At 33.3% G+C, this 17,754-nt stretch overlaps 1 protein-coding gene across 2 annotated transcripts in view; it reads left to right on the top strand.

Moving 5' to 3' along the window:
- The window catches only part of XPR1 (xenotropic and polytropic retrovirus receptor 1), a 234,089-nt gene that overhangs the window by 27,926 nt on the left and 188,409 nt on the right, over nucleotides 1–17,754 (top strand). The window lies entirely within an intron of this gene.

Genomic DNA, 17,754 nt, shown 5'->3' with positions numbered 1-17,754 from the left:
GTTATTTCTTGAAGGAGTGTTTCCTCCAAGGCTGGGTAATCTTTTAAAATTTCACATCACATTTTTTTCAGGAGAGGTGAATGTGAAAAAGTATATACCAAGAATAATCTAGATAGTGTGTACAGATTAATATTTTTTTAATAATAATTTTTTGTTATGTTAGTCACCATACAGTGCATCCTTAACAGATTAATATTTTTATGAGATACTGAACTGGAACTCTATGAAGTCATTCTAGTGACAGGCTTTTGGAGGCTATTTTTATGACATGTAACAGATGCTTAAGTTGTTTAATAAAAAGTGTAGGTCTATAATTAAAAATCTCATTTCTTTGCTGAATCACTGAATTCTCCTGAAATCAAAAAAAAAAAAAAGAAAAAAAAAATCTCATTTCTTTAATGACGTAGAAATGTACATCTTTCATCTCTAACCATTCTGCATTCAAAATGTGCTTCCTTTAACATCTTGAAATCTTTACCAGGGTATTGGCATTTAGGTATTAGTTTTATAATATGTCACTGAATTTTGGATTATAATATTTAATATATTTAATTTTCTAATGTTTAACTGAAAGCACTTAAGATTTATCAAAATGTTTAGTTCTTTATTCTTATTTTATGTGTCTTAAAGAGTACCTCAATATTTTAAAAATAATTTTCTTAAAATTTCATTTTAAGAAAAATGAAATTACGTGGAAGTTTATCTGGTTCCCTCATGCTGTGTAACTTGCTTTATTATTGGTTCTTTTAATTTTATTCTCAAGGTTGGGCTACTTATCTTTAGTTTTTTTTTAAGTTTTACCATCCAGTTTGTAACAAACATATTCTGACATGTTCTGGTGATCCTCATTTCATCCCTTCATGCTGGCTCATGTTGCTAGTAATTTTCATACACTTTACCTGTTATCAGAGAAAAACTGAATTCTGTGATAATATGCTAAATTGCTTATAGTTAAGAACTTTTTTTTATCTCATTGCTCAGAGACATTAACTTCTTTGGACCCTGTTGTAAAGGGAGTATTGTGGGCTGATCATGCAGATGTATATGCTACTTTCATAAGGGAAATATTCCACACTTGTTTGTTCTTTCTAATCTCAAATTAAAGCCGTGTAACTTTATCTTCTTAAAATTTATTCTTTTCTTTTGAGGTACTTAAGAATTGAAGGTATTGGAAAGTGGTTTAAAGAAACACTGTTTTGTGTAGTATTGAGGTTAGAAAATGTTATTAGAGCGACTTTAATTTTGTGTTATTTGATCGTGATACTGTATTAATTTACTGTCTTTCTGTGGTGTTAAATTTGAATGGTAATTATTTCTGTCATTCATTCTTACTATTGTGTTTGTATTGCTAGGCTTGTTCTTTATAAATAATGCAGCATAAGCAGATCTATCAGCCAAGTCTAAGATAAGGCTTTCAACTTTTAACATGTTTTAAAGGCAAAAATGTTTGCTAGTCCTTGATTATTTTTTTGAGTATTGTCTTTTTCTCTTTTCTTCACTCTCTTTTTTTCCTACATCTTTCTTAAGTTTTTAGTGGACTTAAAACTTTTGGTGTCAGTGAGCAAGTTCTTTTAATCTTAAAACTGAAGTATATCCTAAGTTGGTAGTTCTCAAATCTGCTCTATTTTTTTTTTTAATATTTTATTTATTTATTCGACAGACATAGAGATAGCCAGAGAGAGAGGGAACACAAGCAGGGGGAGTGGGAGAGGAAGAAGCAGGCTCATAGCGGAAGAGCCTGATGTGGGGCTCGATCCCACAACGCCAGGATCACGCCCTGAGCCGAAGGCAGACGCCCAACCGCTGTGCCACCCAGGCGCCCCTCAAATCTGCTCTATTTTTAATTCAGTTTGCCTGTGTTTGTTTTGTTTGTTTTATACAAATACTGATACTTGGTTCCCATCTCAGCCCAGTTAAAATAAGATCTGGGAGTGAAGCCCAGGCATTGGTAGTGCTACACTCTCCCAGGTGATTTTGATGAATAGCCAAAGTCCAGAACCCTTGCCATAAATCTTAAATAATTTTGGCTCAATATGATCAATGCTAACGTCTTTTAGACAGTAATTAGTAGTAGATTTATAGGCTTCTTAAATTCATTGATAGTTTGATTATTCTGTTAGAATACAGGAGTATTTGTTTGCTTATAGCATCCAGAGGACATTTATATTTTTTAATATGTTTATTGTATTGAATTGAATCTAATAGCTGTGCTGAATAATTACATATGTTGAATGGCTATAGCTTAACATCATTATTAGAGTTAAAAAACATTTTTGCTGGGTGCCTGGGTGGCTCAGTCGGTTAAGCGTCTGCTTTCAGCTCAGGTCATGATCTCAGGGTCCTGGGCTAGAGCCCCACTTCAGGCTCCCTGCTCAGCAGGGAATCTGCTTCTCCTACTGCCTCCTCCCCCATTCTTTCTGTCTGTTTCTCTCTTTCAAATAAATAAAATCTTTTTAAAAAAGAAGACATTTTTGCTGACTTGTTACTTTAGATGAGTTACAGTAAAATAAGCAGCTTCCTCACATTTCATACTATTTTTGTTTAAGATGGAATGGATTTATAATTATAGTGAAAGAAAGGTGACTTGAAATTGATTCTGTAAGAGTGAAGTGGTTTATTTGATAAAAGGCATAGTATATGAAAGTGTTTGTTGATGAGAAGTTGACCACAGACACAATTTTTTATACTAGTGAGTTATTTTCTTTCAACTTTGTAGGACATTTCAAGATAGTGCCTTTACTCATCATTAATATAGTGGGCTTTTTCCTCATTTAAAAATAAACCAACCAAACAAAGTGATTTCAATGCATTAAGAAATTAAGACATGTTCACTTAAAGCTGCTTTTTTTACTCCTATGAATAAACATTCAGATTTATGGTGTTTTGCTTCATCCTTTGAGAGTGAATTTCATGGATCATTCATTTATATATTAATTCTTGAAAAATAAAGGGTCTCTTTTTATTTAAAATACATGTCTTATAATTGTAATTAGGTAGTGCTCACGTTCCAAAAATATATACATAAGAAAACTTAAGGACTATTCTCAGGCATTCCTTACCAATTTATATTTAATCTCTTTTGATATATATTATTACCTACTCTTCTGTATAATCTGTTTTTTTGGTAACTATTTACATTTGGAAATATTCTATTACTGAGAAGGTGACTTAAATTCCATGTTAAAGTTTATACAATTTGTTGATTTTTAAATAATGGCATAAATAATTAAACATTTTAGTACTTAATTGGCATTTTTTTTCTGCAAAAAGACTTGTAGAGCAGCATACCATGATAGTAGAATGAGAAAATTAAAGTGACTAGAATTGTGGATTTTTTTAATATAGAGATTAGGTACACACCTAGAATCCTTGGAGTCAATCTTTAGTGGAATGTGTTTTAAGGAATTTTTGGAAAATGATGCTAAAAACCCTTAAACTCTAATGTGTTTTTACAATTCCTGCTGCCATGAGGTATTGGATATTTGGGACAGATTAAATGAGGCTGCCAGTTAATGGTTCCCCAGCAGTAAATCAGTGACACCTTAATAGGATTGTTTTGAGACAAAACAATTTAGTGTAGATGTGAAAACAGATCTCTTAATTGCAATACCCATTTGACATCATCAAATTTTCAGTAATAGAGAACTGGTGGTAAATAGTTGAGAGTAGAAATAGAAAAATTGATGAATTGATTTTTTTTTTTTTTATACCTCTTCTCTCATGCTTTTTTTTTCCTTTCCCCGTTTGGTATCTCAGCCGCTTTATGAAATTAATATACTTGGGTAAATATTCACACCTTTTTGTGGTGGGGGTGAATTTCCCCTTTTCCCAGGGTACTTTTGATTTACATAGTTTATATACATATAAATTTATATATTACTCATTTAATTTATACACTATATTAATCTGTTTTTGTTTTTCTCTGGATTAATTTCAAGTAAAGCTTCAGGCTTTGACATTCTCTTTTAAAAATGTACTATCTTTTGTTTAGAAGCATACTGTTTTCTGCTCTTTACTTGTGATGGCAAAATAAGAGAATCTGACAGTCAACCTAAGTCACAGAATTAAGAGATCATTGACATTTATAACTGAGAGGGACTTCAGAAGATCATTTTGCCTCACCTTCATTTTAGATTTGTGTGATCTGAGACCACGCTAATGTTGCATGGCTCAATAGGGACAATCAGTATTACTAATGCTGTATGTGTCAACAAAAGGAGAATTCCAGAGAAAAAACTAATATTGAAACATAAAAAATACTTTCTTTTATATTGACTTTGCATTTTTATCCAAATGATATATTCGAGTACAGTTTTTAATTGGGTATTTTTTTGAGTCTCTATTTTTAAAAGATTTATGAAGTGTTATTTTGAATAATACTGAACTGTATGACTTGTTGGGAAAAAGCTAATTTTAACTTTCAAGAACTCTCTCTCTACTCATTTTTGTTGTTCTTGTTGTTACTCCACATGGTTCCCAGACGTATTGGGGGAGGTTTATAGAATTAAAATATATTAGGTAATAATAGTTACAGAGGTAGAATAAGGGGGAAATTAAAATAGAATAGTGAGATAAAGCTCCAGTAAATTTAGTATATAGACTAGATACTGTAAAGATCCTAGAACAGAAAAAGAACATCAGGTAAAAATTAAGGAAATCTGAGTATATTATAGACTTGAGTTTATAATAATGTTTCAGTTTTGGTTCATTAATTATGACAAATGTACCATACTTACGTAAGATGTTAATGATAGGGGAAACTTGTGGGGGTATATGGGAACTCTGTGGACTATCTTTGTAACTTTTTTGTGAATCTAAAACTATTCTAAAATAAAACTTTTATTTAAAAAAATAGATGCCATAAGGTTTTATACAATTGCTAGAAGCGAATTGTAAATTCAACTCTCAATTTTCTGGGGTTCAGATGAGAACATCATTAATTTCAGAATTCATGTAAGGTAAATTTATATCAGTTTCTCAGAAAAAGTTCAGCTGTTATTGACCCTGAGATTTGAGAGAAATTCTTCCTTTGGACCTTCATGAAGAGTATTTGTTTGGTGTGGTGAATAGTATCCCTCCCCAACAGCAGTTTTACAAGCATGACAGTGGAGTTTCATAAGGCTCCTTCTTCCAGTCCAAGGGTATAATGTAAAAATTTATTGCTCTGACCTATAAGGCCCTAAATAATCTGGTCTTGTGGTCATGACTTTTATCTTCTACCATTTTCCCCCTTCCCCCCAAAGGCACTAGTCACATTGCCTTTCTTTCTGTACCTAAATTAGCCCAAGCTTGCTCTTAGAATAAGGCTTTCTAGCTCTTGACCTGAGGAGAATCATTTGATCATTGTGGCTGTGTCCTTCAAAGGGCCTCTGAATATCCAGTCTTACATAGCCACTCAGTCACTTTAAATTACATCACTCCATTTTATTTATTTCTTTTCATAGTATTTGTCCCTTTCTGATATCTTATGTATTTATGTTTCTCATTGATTTATTAGTTTTCTTGAGACCAGTATAAGTCCCTTGAGACCAGAGATTTTTTGTCTTTTTTTCTGTTTTATACCTCATATCTGAAATACCTTACGTATTTACTGAGCACATCAATGAGTAGGAATAAAAATGAATCCTTTCCTTCAATCTTCCTTGAAGCCAAAGTACTATTTGTGGGAAAAAGGGAGTAGCTTGCTTCTTGCTTTTATTTTTGTTTTTAAATTTTTAACTTGATCTTGAGATGCAGAATTTTACTTGCTGGTTAGATGGCTAAGCATATTATTATTTGTTGTTGTTTTATAATGGTAATACTGTAATTTCATAAGGTATAGTCTGAGGTGACACATGTAGCATTTCTTTAAAACCAGTAGAGAAGCAGATGATGTGAGATCTTCATTGAAAGATTTTGTGTTTTTGTGGCATTGTGTTGTCTTGATGCCAAGTGTAGAGTTTCATTTGACTGCTGAGAAATCATATTTTATAAACTGTTGAGTGACTGTATATTTTTTGTAAGACAACCTACTAATTTTTGTGTTTGAAATGCTTCCTTTCAAAGATACATGAAATAGGCATAAATTTGAAAAACCATATATGAATTATTAGAATTTTTAAAATATATGTCTATTCAGTGGAATATATTTTTTAGATTATCTGAATTAAAGTGGAAAGACCTACTGCTGCTTTGATTGTTTTCCTTTCACATTCTGCCTCTTGTTATCTTATAAAGTAATCTTTTGGGGAGTATATATAGCTAATGTTAACCTAATACAGCCCTCTGATTCAGTTGGCTTAATACAACTATCTGATTTTCTGAAGTGGAATGAATAGATACTGTTAAGGACGTAAGTCAGTGTCCACAACTACACTATCCTCTGCTATTCTGCCATGTCTTTAGTTTCCCCACCCCCTCCCCAATCTTGTGAACAGGTTTTGTTGGATCATTTTTGCTTAGGTCCCCTCTGCTTATTCAACTTGGTTAGCAGATGTGTTACAATCTCCCTAAGCTCCTTAGAATTCAGCTCTTAGTGGCATTGAAGATGAAAGTATGCTTGTAAATTATTCATTCCGATTATACACTTGAATGGACAGAGTCCACTTCAGGCATCTTCTTCTACCTTACCTCTGTCCCCAGGTCTTTGTTGTTTTAACAGATGTGAGCTTGCTTTTTAGTTCTAGAAGATGGAAGACTGAATTGCATTTCTAAAATTCATGAAGTAGTTTTTGTATGTATATGATTACTGTCAAATCTATGCATTCATAATATATTACTTTTCTCATATTTATAATCTTGTATCTCCCCTCCCCCTGGTTTTCCATTTTGTTATCCTATATCATTATCTCCTTAAAATTATTTATATGACTCTTCTGAACTGGAAATAAAACCATTTTATATTTATAATAGGGAGAGCTATATCTAATTTGCTACATTTTCAGGTGATCAGTGGCAGGAGAGTGTCTTTTCTTTTCCACTTATCTGTTAGTATTGTTTAGTCCTTTATTATCGATTTTCAAAAATCTTTCTGCTTGTAGTGGGTTAATATTACATGAGAAGACTATATCCCAGGGACTAGTAGAGAGTTTAACCGAAAAAATGAAATACTGGATTCATTTGTAGACCCTGCAACCTTGTTTTGAGAGCCATTGAAAAATACAGATGGCTAAGAGTGAAAGTTGAGACAAGAGCCAAGCTAAAAAGATAATTATCATCTCTGTAAGAGTGATATACTTTTTAATCCTCCATTAACTTCTTTAAGAAAGGATAAAAAGATCTGATTGATATTCAAGCCATGTAATGAAGTTTTCGTTCTTTTTTCCTTCTTCCTTCCTCCTTCGTTCCTTCCTTCCCTCCCTTTTTCTTTCTTCTTTCTGATTTAAAAAAAATTGAAGCATAGTTGACACACACTACATTAGTTTCAGGTGTATACTGAAGTTATTTTTGAAGGGTATTATTTCATGCTTACAGTGGAATAGAATTGCATATTCATTTATATTGTAGAAATGGCCGCTTCTAGATAGTATTATTACCTGCAAAAATAATCTGTGTATTCTTTAAAGGTGCCACTAACCTCAGGCTCATTCACTAATAGGAAAGATGTGCTTCTGAATAGTAAATAGTATTGCTCTTCAAGTTGATGAAATTCCTTCTTTTTCACTGAAAGAGAATTAAATGTAATTGGATGCTCGTTGCTAAAACATAAGATAATGATATAAGTAGGTAGTAAAATTGTGACAAAAATGATTATCAACTTTGAGTAGCATACAGGTAGGAAGCTAGAAGAAAGGAAGAAATGCTTGGGACACAGGTTTATAATCCTTTCTTTGCACACCACAGAGTAAAGTCTTGTGTTTCAATTTTTCCTTCCCTTGTAAAAATCAATGACATACATAAAGATACTGTGTCAGTTACCACACAGTGCTGTTTCTTTATTTTTTAAATTTTTTATGGTAAGTTTGAAGGATGGAAGGTCATGAAGTAGAGGGGATAATTACAAAACATTAAATCATGAAACAAAATTTTTGTGACTTATTGGTATATACTCTACATGGCAGAGGAAAAGATAACATACCAAATGAATGAATCTGTTGATTTCAGACAGAGTTTCCTAAATTAGCTATTAGACATCTGGAACAATTGTTAAAGCTTCAAGATGGCAGAGTTTAAAGTAAGGTAAATTCTTCTTTATGCTCTTTGTTTTCTTTGGGCAGGGCCACTTTAGCTGTTTAATGAAAGAATGCCACTGAGAAAGGTAGAAAGAAACATAAAAAGTTGTGATCAGTGACTAGTTTCCAGCAGTAGATGTACATCATTGAATAAAAGAAACAAAAATTCCTGCCTTCAAATTGGAAAAGATACTCAAAAAATTATTTACATTCACAATAACTTCTAATTATTGAGCCAGTGTGAGGAAGGAATAGGTAGTCAATATTTAAAAGAGTAGATAATTCCTTGTATTAGTTTTCTGTGGTTGTTTTAACAATTTACCATAAACTTAGTGGCTTAAAATGAGAGAAATTTATTCTCTTACAGTTCTGGAGGCCAGTCTCTGAGATCAAACTACACTTGTGGAATGTTGGAGGGAGAATTTGCCTCTTCCAGCCCTAGTGGTTGCCAGCTTGCTTGGCTTGTGACCACTTTACTCCAGTCTCTGCCTCCTCACTTTGCCTTCTACTTTGTTTATTCTCCTCCATGTATCTAAGGACATTTGTCATTGGATTTCAGGCCGCAAGAAATCATGATGATTTCTTCTCAGGATCATTAATTACATCTTAAAGACCCTTTTCCCAAATAAGATAACATTACAGGTTCCAGGGATTTGACATGGATATCCTTTGGCTGGGGGTGGTGGTGGTGGTGCATTTTTGTCCTACCATATCCCTAAATCTAAATTGAAAAAAAATACATTGTAATGCTCTTACTTCAAATTGTGAACCACATCTGTAGATCCAAGTGAGGCATTTGCTTTTACATTCTAATCTAACCACATTTAAAGGAACTGCCAAATGATGTCAAAGAAAAATTCAGGTATGACACCTAGAAAGTGAAAAACTGACCAACAGATAGTTAGGCTTGAGTGTATAAAATAAAGGACAGTTTAGGGCACCTGGGTGGCTTAGTTAGTTAATGGTCTGACTCTTGATTTTGGCTCAGGTCATGATCTCGGGGTTATGGGATGGAGCCCCGTGTTGTGCTCTGCACTGGTCATGGAATCTGCTTGAGATTTCTTCATTTCCCTCTCCCTCCCCCATACCCCTCTCCGCCCATCTGCTTACGTGCTCTCTCTTTCTCAAATAAATAAATAAAATCTTAAAAAAAATTAAAGGACAGTTTATTGGCTTGTAACCAGAGTTACCTGCAAAGTATTCCAAACTATCCTTTCTAAGAATTTCTTTTACATTTCTTGTATCTACTCTCCTTCCTGGGGGAAACAAAAAAAAGCAGATTTCTTCCTAGCATACAAGTTAAGTGTCCCCTCTTCTCCAGAGTTTCTATTACGGGAATTTTCAAAGACATACAAATACAGAGAATGTATTCAGGATCTGATACCCATCACCCAGCTTCAGTCATTATCAATACAATGCCTAATCTTTCATCCCACCCCCCCCAATTAGTTTGAAGCAAATTCCAGAAATTATAACATTTTATCTATAAATATTTTTAAAGAATGATCTCTGACCCCATTATCAAAATACAGTTACTATACATAAAAATATTAATAGTAATTTCTTAATATTATTGAATATCTGACAGGAGTCACATTTCCCTAATTGTTTCATACTCTTTTTTTTAAAAAAAAAAGATTTATTTGTTTGAGTAGGGACCCAAATAAGATCCATCATTTGATAAATTGCAGATTGATTAATAAGTCCCTTAATTCTCCATTGATTTATAGCGGCACCATCCAATAGAGTAGCCACATGTAGCTATTTAATTTTAAATTAATTAAAATTAAAATGGAATATTCTGATCCTTAATCATCAAGTGCTCAGTAGCTACATGAGGTTAAGGGCAACCTTACTGGACAGTACAGAATATTTCTCTCATTGAAAAAAGTTCTTTTGGTCAGAGTTGATCTATAGGTTTTCCCTCCAACTCTTTTATTTATTTTGCATTTTCTGTTTTCCTTTTTAAAATATTATTTTTATTACTTGGTGGAACAAACTGGCTAGTTTGGTTTTCTTTGTCTCCCAGAGTCTGGATTTTACTGATTACATTCATGTGGTATACCTTAATATGGTTTCTATTCTTGTTATCTCCTGTAAATTTGTAATTAAATCTAGAGGCTTGATCTAATTCAGATTAAATGTTATGCATATATATTTTTTTCCTAAGAACATTTTATAGGTGCTGATGTATACTTCTATTAAGAGAGGGATATGTATTATCAGATTGTTTCTGTCTTTGTAATGTTACTAAGCTATTGATGATCAGTGCCTAGCCCTAGATTCATGACTTCATTGAGTTCACAAAATGGTGATATTCCAGCATTCCTGTGTTTATTAGCCAGAATTTTATAAAGAGAAACTTCCCTTTGTAAACTGGTTATTTTTAGCTATTGATATGGAAAAGGTAGGATAATTGCTTAATTCTTATCCTTTATTTTCTAGTTTTCAAACTAATACTGGTTCTCTAACATTTTCTGAAAGATGAGTGGTGAAATTTTTTAAAGTGTATTAATGAATTAATATATTTAAACATACTTGGTATGTTTTGGTCCAGTATAGCTTTATCCCTATTATTGATCAGATTTTCAACTTTGGCCCATTAGGAGCTCTTGTAGTTTCTCACTTGTTTTGATATGACTCTCATAACCCTTGATAGCTTCTTTTCTATCTGATAGAATTTTTCCACACTCATATATTTCCAGGGTGGGATCTGAGATTAGCTATTTTGCAAAGGAGACTTAGTTCTTTTAGTGATAACCAGTGAGTCTTAATTTCCTTAGAAGCCACATACTGGGCATTTCTCTCAAATGTCAGTGGTACTGAGTTATTCATTGTTTCAGGTTTTATTTTTTAGCAGAAAGAAATATATATACATATATACTCACACATGCCTGCGCGCACGCACACACACACACACACATGAAATTTAAAAAAAATATATATATATATATTTAAAAGATAAAATATCTGTTCTTTAAAGCTTAGATTCTTAGTATATTTTGAACTTCAAAGTATCTACTCTAGCTGAAAAAGTGAAATGTGATAAATTTTAAGATTGAATAATACTCTTAGGCATACCCACATGTACAACTTTTTGGGATTAGAGTGTTGAGGGTAGGGAATCTACCTGTACTGATTAAATTTTCATTTTCTTCATTGAAGGTTGAGAGGTGAAACATAGTTTATCACCTGTGAGACAGAGTGCCAGTTTGTGGTTCTTGATGAAAAATTGATCAGTTATGTATGCTTGTTACAAGAGGTGTGATCAGTGAGATTAGAAAGGGAAATTAAATTTATATTGGTGTGTTATATGCAATTAATTTTGCATATACACCTGAGGCACATGAATCTTATTTGAGTTTGGAATATCTACACTTTGAATCAAACATTGCAAATTTAGCGTGATTAAACATATTTAAGAGTTTCTGTTGTTCGACAGTTGCTGTGCAGTTCCAAAATATTTTCTTATTAGGCTGCTCACAAAGGAATCTTTTGGTTGCTATAACGAGAAGATGAAATAGCTAAATTTGTGTATTTCTTTTAGAAAGAATGGAATAGAATAAAGTGATTTATATTCTAAGATTTGTTATTTTTATACTCTTATTTTTTCTGAATGGAATGTCCTTCATCTTAGGTAGAAGGATGGATTGTTGTTATCTCTTTAAAGGACTACAACAATGGGGCTCCTGATAGCCTCAGTCAGCTGTCTGCCTTCAGCTTAGGTCATGATCCCAGGGTCCTGGGACCAAGCCCTGCGTTAGGCTCCCTGCTCGGTGGGGAGTCTGCTACTCCCTCTCCCTCTACACCCCCCCCCCCCGCTTGTGCTTGCTCTCTCTCTCCTCTCTGTCAAATAAATAAAAGTAAAAAAAAAAAGATTACAACAACTAGTCTTTCTACTTAAGGAAAAACATGATACAGTTCACTAATGACACAGTAAAAAAGGGTATTTAGAGCAGAGAGGAATTTTTAACAATATAAGAATAACACAGTATATTGGGTAGATATTCTCAGGAGTAGTTTATCCACAATAGCCATAAAATAATTTTCATAAAGAAAGTAGTAAGAAAATGATAACTGGAAGAGGTGAGATTTGAATTGGGTCTTAAGGCATAGTTACAGCTGTAGGAGAGGGCCTTCTAGGCAGAGAGAAGCAACAGGACAAAACCAAAGAGGTGCAAGACGTTCAGGGGAGATTCAGTAGAGCACTTTGAATGAAGTAGAGGGTTATTACAGGTGAATAGTGAGCTCTAAGGATGAGGCCAAATTTCCAAGGGGCTTAAATTTTTTTAAAGTTGGACTTTATTTGGTAGACCAGTATACTGAAACATTTGGGCTGTTAGTCTAATGCAGGTCAGAATTGAGAGATCATCTTGAGTTCCTTGTTCCACTTTAGCAGTATCCAAAAATAGTCTTGGTGCTGTTTTGAATGGGTTTCACGATTAGAAGTCCAGACGAAAGCAGGCTTTATTTAGTTACGGTACCATCCAATCTCCAGTTCCGCAATTTTTATGTTCGGAATCCTTCAACAGTCTGCCATTAACAATAAGGGCCACGTGCTTGCTTCTTCAAGAGTATTGGGAAAAGCAGATTCATAATTTTTAGTTAGCTGTATGACCCAAAATATGCACAGAAGCAATCCTTTTTTTTGTGTGTGAAATTAACAACATAAAATTATCAATTTTATTTTTTAAAGATTTTATTTGAGAGAGAGAGAAAGCACAAGCAGGGGGAGAGGGAGAGGGAAAAGCAGACTCCCCACTGAGCAGGGAGCCCAATGAGGGGCTTGATCCCAGAACCCTGGGATCATGACCTGAGCCAAAGGCAGATGCTTAACTGACTGAGCAACCCAGGTACCCCAAAATTAATGATTTAAAGTGTACTGAGATTCAGTGGCATTTTTATCGTATTCAGTTTTGTGTGACCATTATCTTTATCAAGACACCGAGCATTCTCTTTTTTTTCTTCCAAAGTTTATTTTTTATTTTTATTTTTTTAGTAATCTGTACACCCAGTGTGGGGCTTGAACGCACAACCCTGAGATTGAGAGTCTCATGCTTTTCAAACCCAGCCAGCCAGGTGCCCCAGGACACAGAGCATTCTTAGATGGAATTTACTTAACAGAAAACAAGGTTTATTATAAAGTAATTTGTGGCATGATTTAGCTTGCTAATTTTTCAGTATGTGTCACTTGTAGAATTTTTTTTTTTTTGGAAGCTTCCTTGCGATCATATTTAAGCTTATAATTTTGGGAACTCAGAAAAACTGTTAGAATGGAATTTTTTTGTTTTGATAGTAGTTGAAAAAATAAGCAACAAGGTGAAAACCTGAATTGATTTTTTTTTTTCACTTTTGAATAGAATGAAGTCGTTTATTTAATAGAAAAATTGTTTTTCACATTAGAACTGTCCATGGTGGCATATGTATTTTGATTCTGACTTTTTAGCATGTCTACACAACACTATCTGAAGAGGGCTGTGGAATATAGGAGGACCTCTTTCTCTTCTATTTTTATTATAGGTTGTGTGTTATGGACCTAGAAGAGTCAAGGTTATGCTTCCTGATTTTAGTTTTCTTTTTCTTGTTTTTATCCCATCTCTCCAGGAAGTCTACATGATGTTTATTTGTAATAACCCAGTAGAAGCAAAGTGTTGATTATTGTAAACATAAATTCTGGGCATTCGTGCAAAATATTTTAGAAGGATTTTAGCTTTTATTTCTTGGTAAGAAGAGATCTTTCTGGGTTCTGATTTTGCTTGTGGATATCTTCAAGCTATATGCTAATTTTTTCTCTTAATCCCTTTGTTCTCTGTGAGGTATTGATGTTGGTGCTGAAGTAGTAACATGAAGATGGCAGTGGTATTTCCAATTAGCATTTCTTATTTAGGTCCTTAAGAACCTCTAGTGAGAAATTAGAAAAAAACAATTAGGTCAAATTAATTAGAAAAGCTAAGTAGACTATTTAAGGTCACTATATTCAATCAGTATGATACTGTTTTTAGATTAATAAGTAAAAATGCAGTGTAATTGAACATATATTACAAATATAAATTTTGTGAGTTATCAGATGGACTTAATCACTAGGCAGTAATTTCTGCTTGCTGTTCTTGTGGACTTTCACATCATCTATGATTTACAACACTGGTTCTAAAGAAGTACCCTTAATTTCCTGCTGTTGTTTCATTTAATAAACATTTTGTCATTATCTACTGTAGTGGCATATACATTTGAGGTAATGAAAATTTTGGAAAAAGTGGTAGTGATTGTACAACATTGCGAGTGTATTTAATATCACTAAGTTGTACATTTAAAAATGGTGAAAATGGTAAATTTTATGTTATATAATTTTACTACAATAAAAAAGGGAAGAAAAATCTTATCAGTAATTGTATATTTCTGGAATGATTTCTTTGTAGTTATGGAATTTTTTAGTCAAGATTTTATTACAGGGTGATTTTTAATCCTAGCTTAACTGGCTTCTACTTTTAGCCCTAAGTATTCAGAAGAACAGGAAAATGGAATCTGGTTATGAATTTTCTTAAATGTTTTTATAAATGTATTATTTATCATGCAATTAAAAATTATAAACTTTCATAAAGATAACATTTAATTTTCTATGTTGTAAAATTAAGCATTTTGTTTTTATAAAATCTTTCCCCCAAAACGAAATGAAGTCTACTTCTCATTTTTTAAAAGATGATCCTTGAATACCTGTAATCCTAACAAGTGTGTAAGTGACAAGAAAAGCCATTTTCTTTTTTCTGGTTAATATATATTTTTAACAGCTTTTTTGAGGTGTGACTGCTATTTAAGAAACTGTATATACTTAAAATACGGAATTTGAAGTTACGGCATGTGTATACACTGATGAAAGCGTTAAATATAATCAAGATAGGGAACGTAGCCATCATTGCCAAAAGTTTCCTCCACACTTTTTCGTAATTCCTCTTTCCCACCCTAATTTTTCCCCTCTTCAGTTAACCACTGATCTTTTTTTCACTGTTAATCAGTTGACATTTCCTAATGTTTTATGTAAATGTGTTTATACTGTGTCTTCTCTTATTTATTAGTCTTCTTTCAGTCAGCTGAATTTTTTTGAGGTCCAAACTAGTCATTCCATTTTACATTCCCACTTGCAATTCCAGTTTTTCCATGTTCTCTCCAGTACTTGGTATTGTCACTATTTTAGTAGGAATATAGTGGTATTTTATTGTGGTTTCAATTTGCACTTCTTTAATGACTGATGATAATTGAGCATTTTCTTTGTGCTTGTTTACCATTTATATATATTCTTTGGTGAAATGTCTTTTCAAATCTTTAGCCCATTTTAAAATTGGATTTCTTTTTTTTCTTATTCCTGAGTTTTGAGTGGTTTTTTTATATTCTGGATACCAGACCTTTATTAGATGTAGAGTTTGCAAAGATTTTCTCCCAGTCTCTAGGTTTAAAAGTGTCTTCTCAAGAGCGGAAGTTTTAAAATTTCAGTATAGTTTCATTTATCAGTTTGTTCTTTTATGATCATGCTTTTGGTCAAATCTAAGAATTCTTTGCTTAATTCATGGTGCAGTGGAATGAATGTTTGTATTCCCCCCACAATCATATGTTGAGTCCTGTGAATGGGATCAGCGCCCTTATAAGAAAAGGCATCAGAGTGCTTGCTTCCTCTCTTTGTACTCTGCTGTGTGAACCGTGTGAAGAAACATAAGAGGACAGCTGACTGCAAGCCCGAAAGAGGGTCTCATCAGAACCTGAACACACTGGTACACTGATCTTGGACTTCCCAGCCCCCAGAACTATGACAAATAAGTTTCTGTTGTTTAAGCCACCTGGACTATGGTAATTTGTTGTAGCTGTCTGAACTAAGACACAGGGTCACAAAGATTTTCTTTTATGTTTTCATCTAAAGCATTATAGATTTAGGTTTTGCATTCACGTCTGCAGTCCATTTTCAGTTAATTTTTTGTGTGTGATGTGATATATGGAACAAAATTCACTTTTTAAGTACAGGTATTATTGTTTCAACACCATTCGTTAAAAAGACTATCCTTTTGTTCACTGCATTGTCTTTGCATGTTTGTAAAAAGTCAGTTGTCTGTATATGTGTGGGTCTGTTTCTTGATTACTGTAGCTTTAGTAAGTTTGAAATCAGGTAGTGTTAGTTCTCTAGCTTTGTTCTTCTTTTGTTTATTGTTTGGCTATTGTAAGTCTTTTGCATTGCCATATGAATTTTAGAGTAAGAGATTTTGATTGGGATTGTGTTGAATCTTTAATTTGGGGACAGTTGACATCTATATGGTATCAACTCTCTTTAATTTTCCATCCTATAAATAAGAGATCTCTTCTCTTAGGTATTCTTTAATTTCTTTTAACAGTCTTTTGTAGTTTGTATAAGTTTTTCACATCCTTAGTCAGATTTTTCCTAAGTATTTAACATTTTTTGATGCTGTTATAATGCTATTTGTCTTTCCATTTCAATTTCCAATTATTCACTGTTAGTATATAGAAGTATAGTTGATTTTTGTATATTGATCTTGTGTTCTACAACTTTGGTAAACTCGTTAGTTCTGGTAGCTTTTTTGTAGATTTTCTATACATACCATCATGTCATCAGCTTTTTTTTTTTTTTTTTTTTTTTAAGATTTATTTATTCGTGAGAGAGGAAGAGTGAGAGAGCACCCTGCAAGGGGCAGAAGGAAAGGGAGAGAAAGTCCCAAGCAGTCTCTGCACTGAGTGTGGAGCCCAGTGCGGGGCTTGATCTCATGACCCTGAAACCACCACCCAAGCTGAAGCCAAGAGTCAGGTGCTCAACTGACTGCGCCTCCCAGGCACCCCCATCATGTCATCTTCTAAATAATACAGTTTTACCTTTGCTTTTCCAATATGGTTATCTTTTATTTTTCTTGCCTGATTACACTGGACCAGAATCTCTAATAGAATGTTGGTAGAAGGGGTAAGAGTGGACATCCCATTTGTTCTTAATTTCCTGAGTTTTATCAGGAGTAAGTAGTGTTGGACTTTGTTGAGTGCTTTTCCACATCTATTGAGATGATCATATAGTTTTTCTTTTTTTAGTTTGTTAATATGGTGAATTACATTAATTGATTTTTAAATGTTAAATCAACTGTATTTCTGGGATAAACACCATTTCTTAGTTTGGGCTGCTCTACCAATATACTATAAACTGAGTGGCTTATAAGCAATAGATATTTATTTCTCATGGTTCTGGAGACTGGGAAGTCCAAGGTCAGTGAACTGGCATATTTGGTGTCTGTTGGTGGCTCACTTCTTCACTGATAGCCATCTTCTTACTATAACCTTACATGGTGAGAAGAATGAGGGAATCTCTGTAGAGTCCCTTTTTAAGAGCACTAATCTCATTCATGAGGGCTCAACTCTCAGAACCTAAGCAACCTCCCAAAGGCCCCATCTTTTAATACCATCTCATTGGACATAAAGATTCATATCAATTTTTGGAAGATATGCATGCTCAGTATATAGCACTGTACTTTGTCATTACATACCTTTTTAAAATATTGCTGAATTAGATTTGCTAAAATTTCATTAAAATTTTTACATCTGTATTTGTCTACAGGTATCTTTTCTG

This window comes from Ursus arctos, unplaced genomic scaffold (genome assembly GCF_023065955.2).
Source record: "Ursus arctos isolate Adak ecotype North America unplaced genomic scaffold, UrsArc2.0 scaffold_2, whole genome shotgun sequence".
Taxonomy (NCBI): Eukaryota; Metazoa; Chordata; class Mammalia; order Carnivora; family Ursidae; genus Ursus; species Ursus arctos.
The sequence above is the reverse complement of the archived record's forward strand: the minus strand, read 5'-3'. Positions and strand labels throughout refer to the sequence as shown.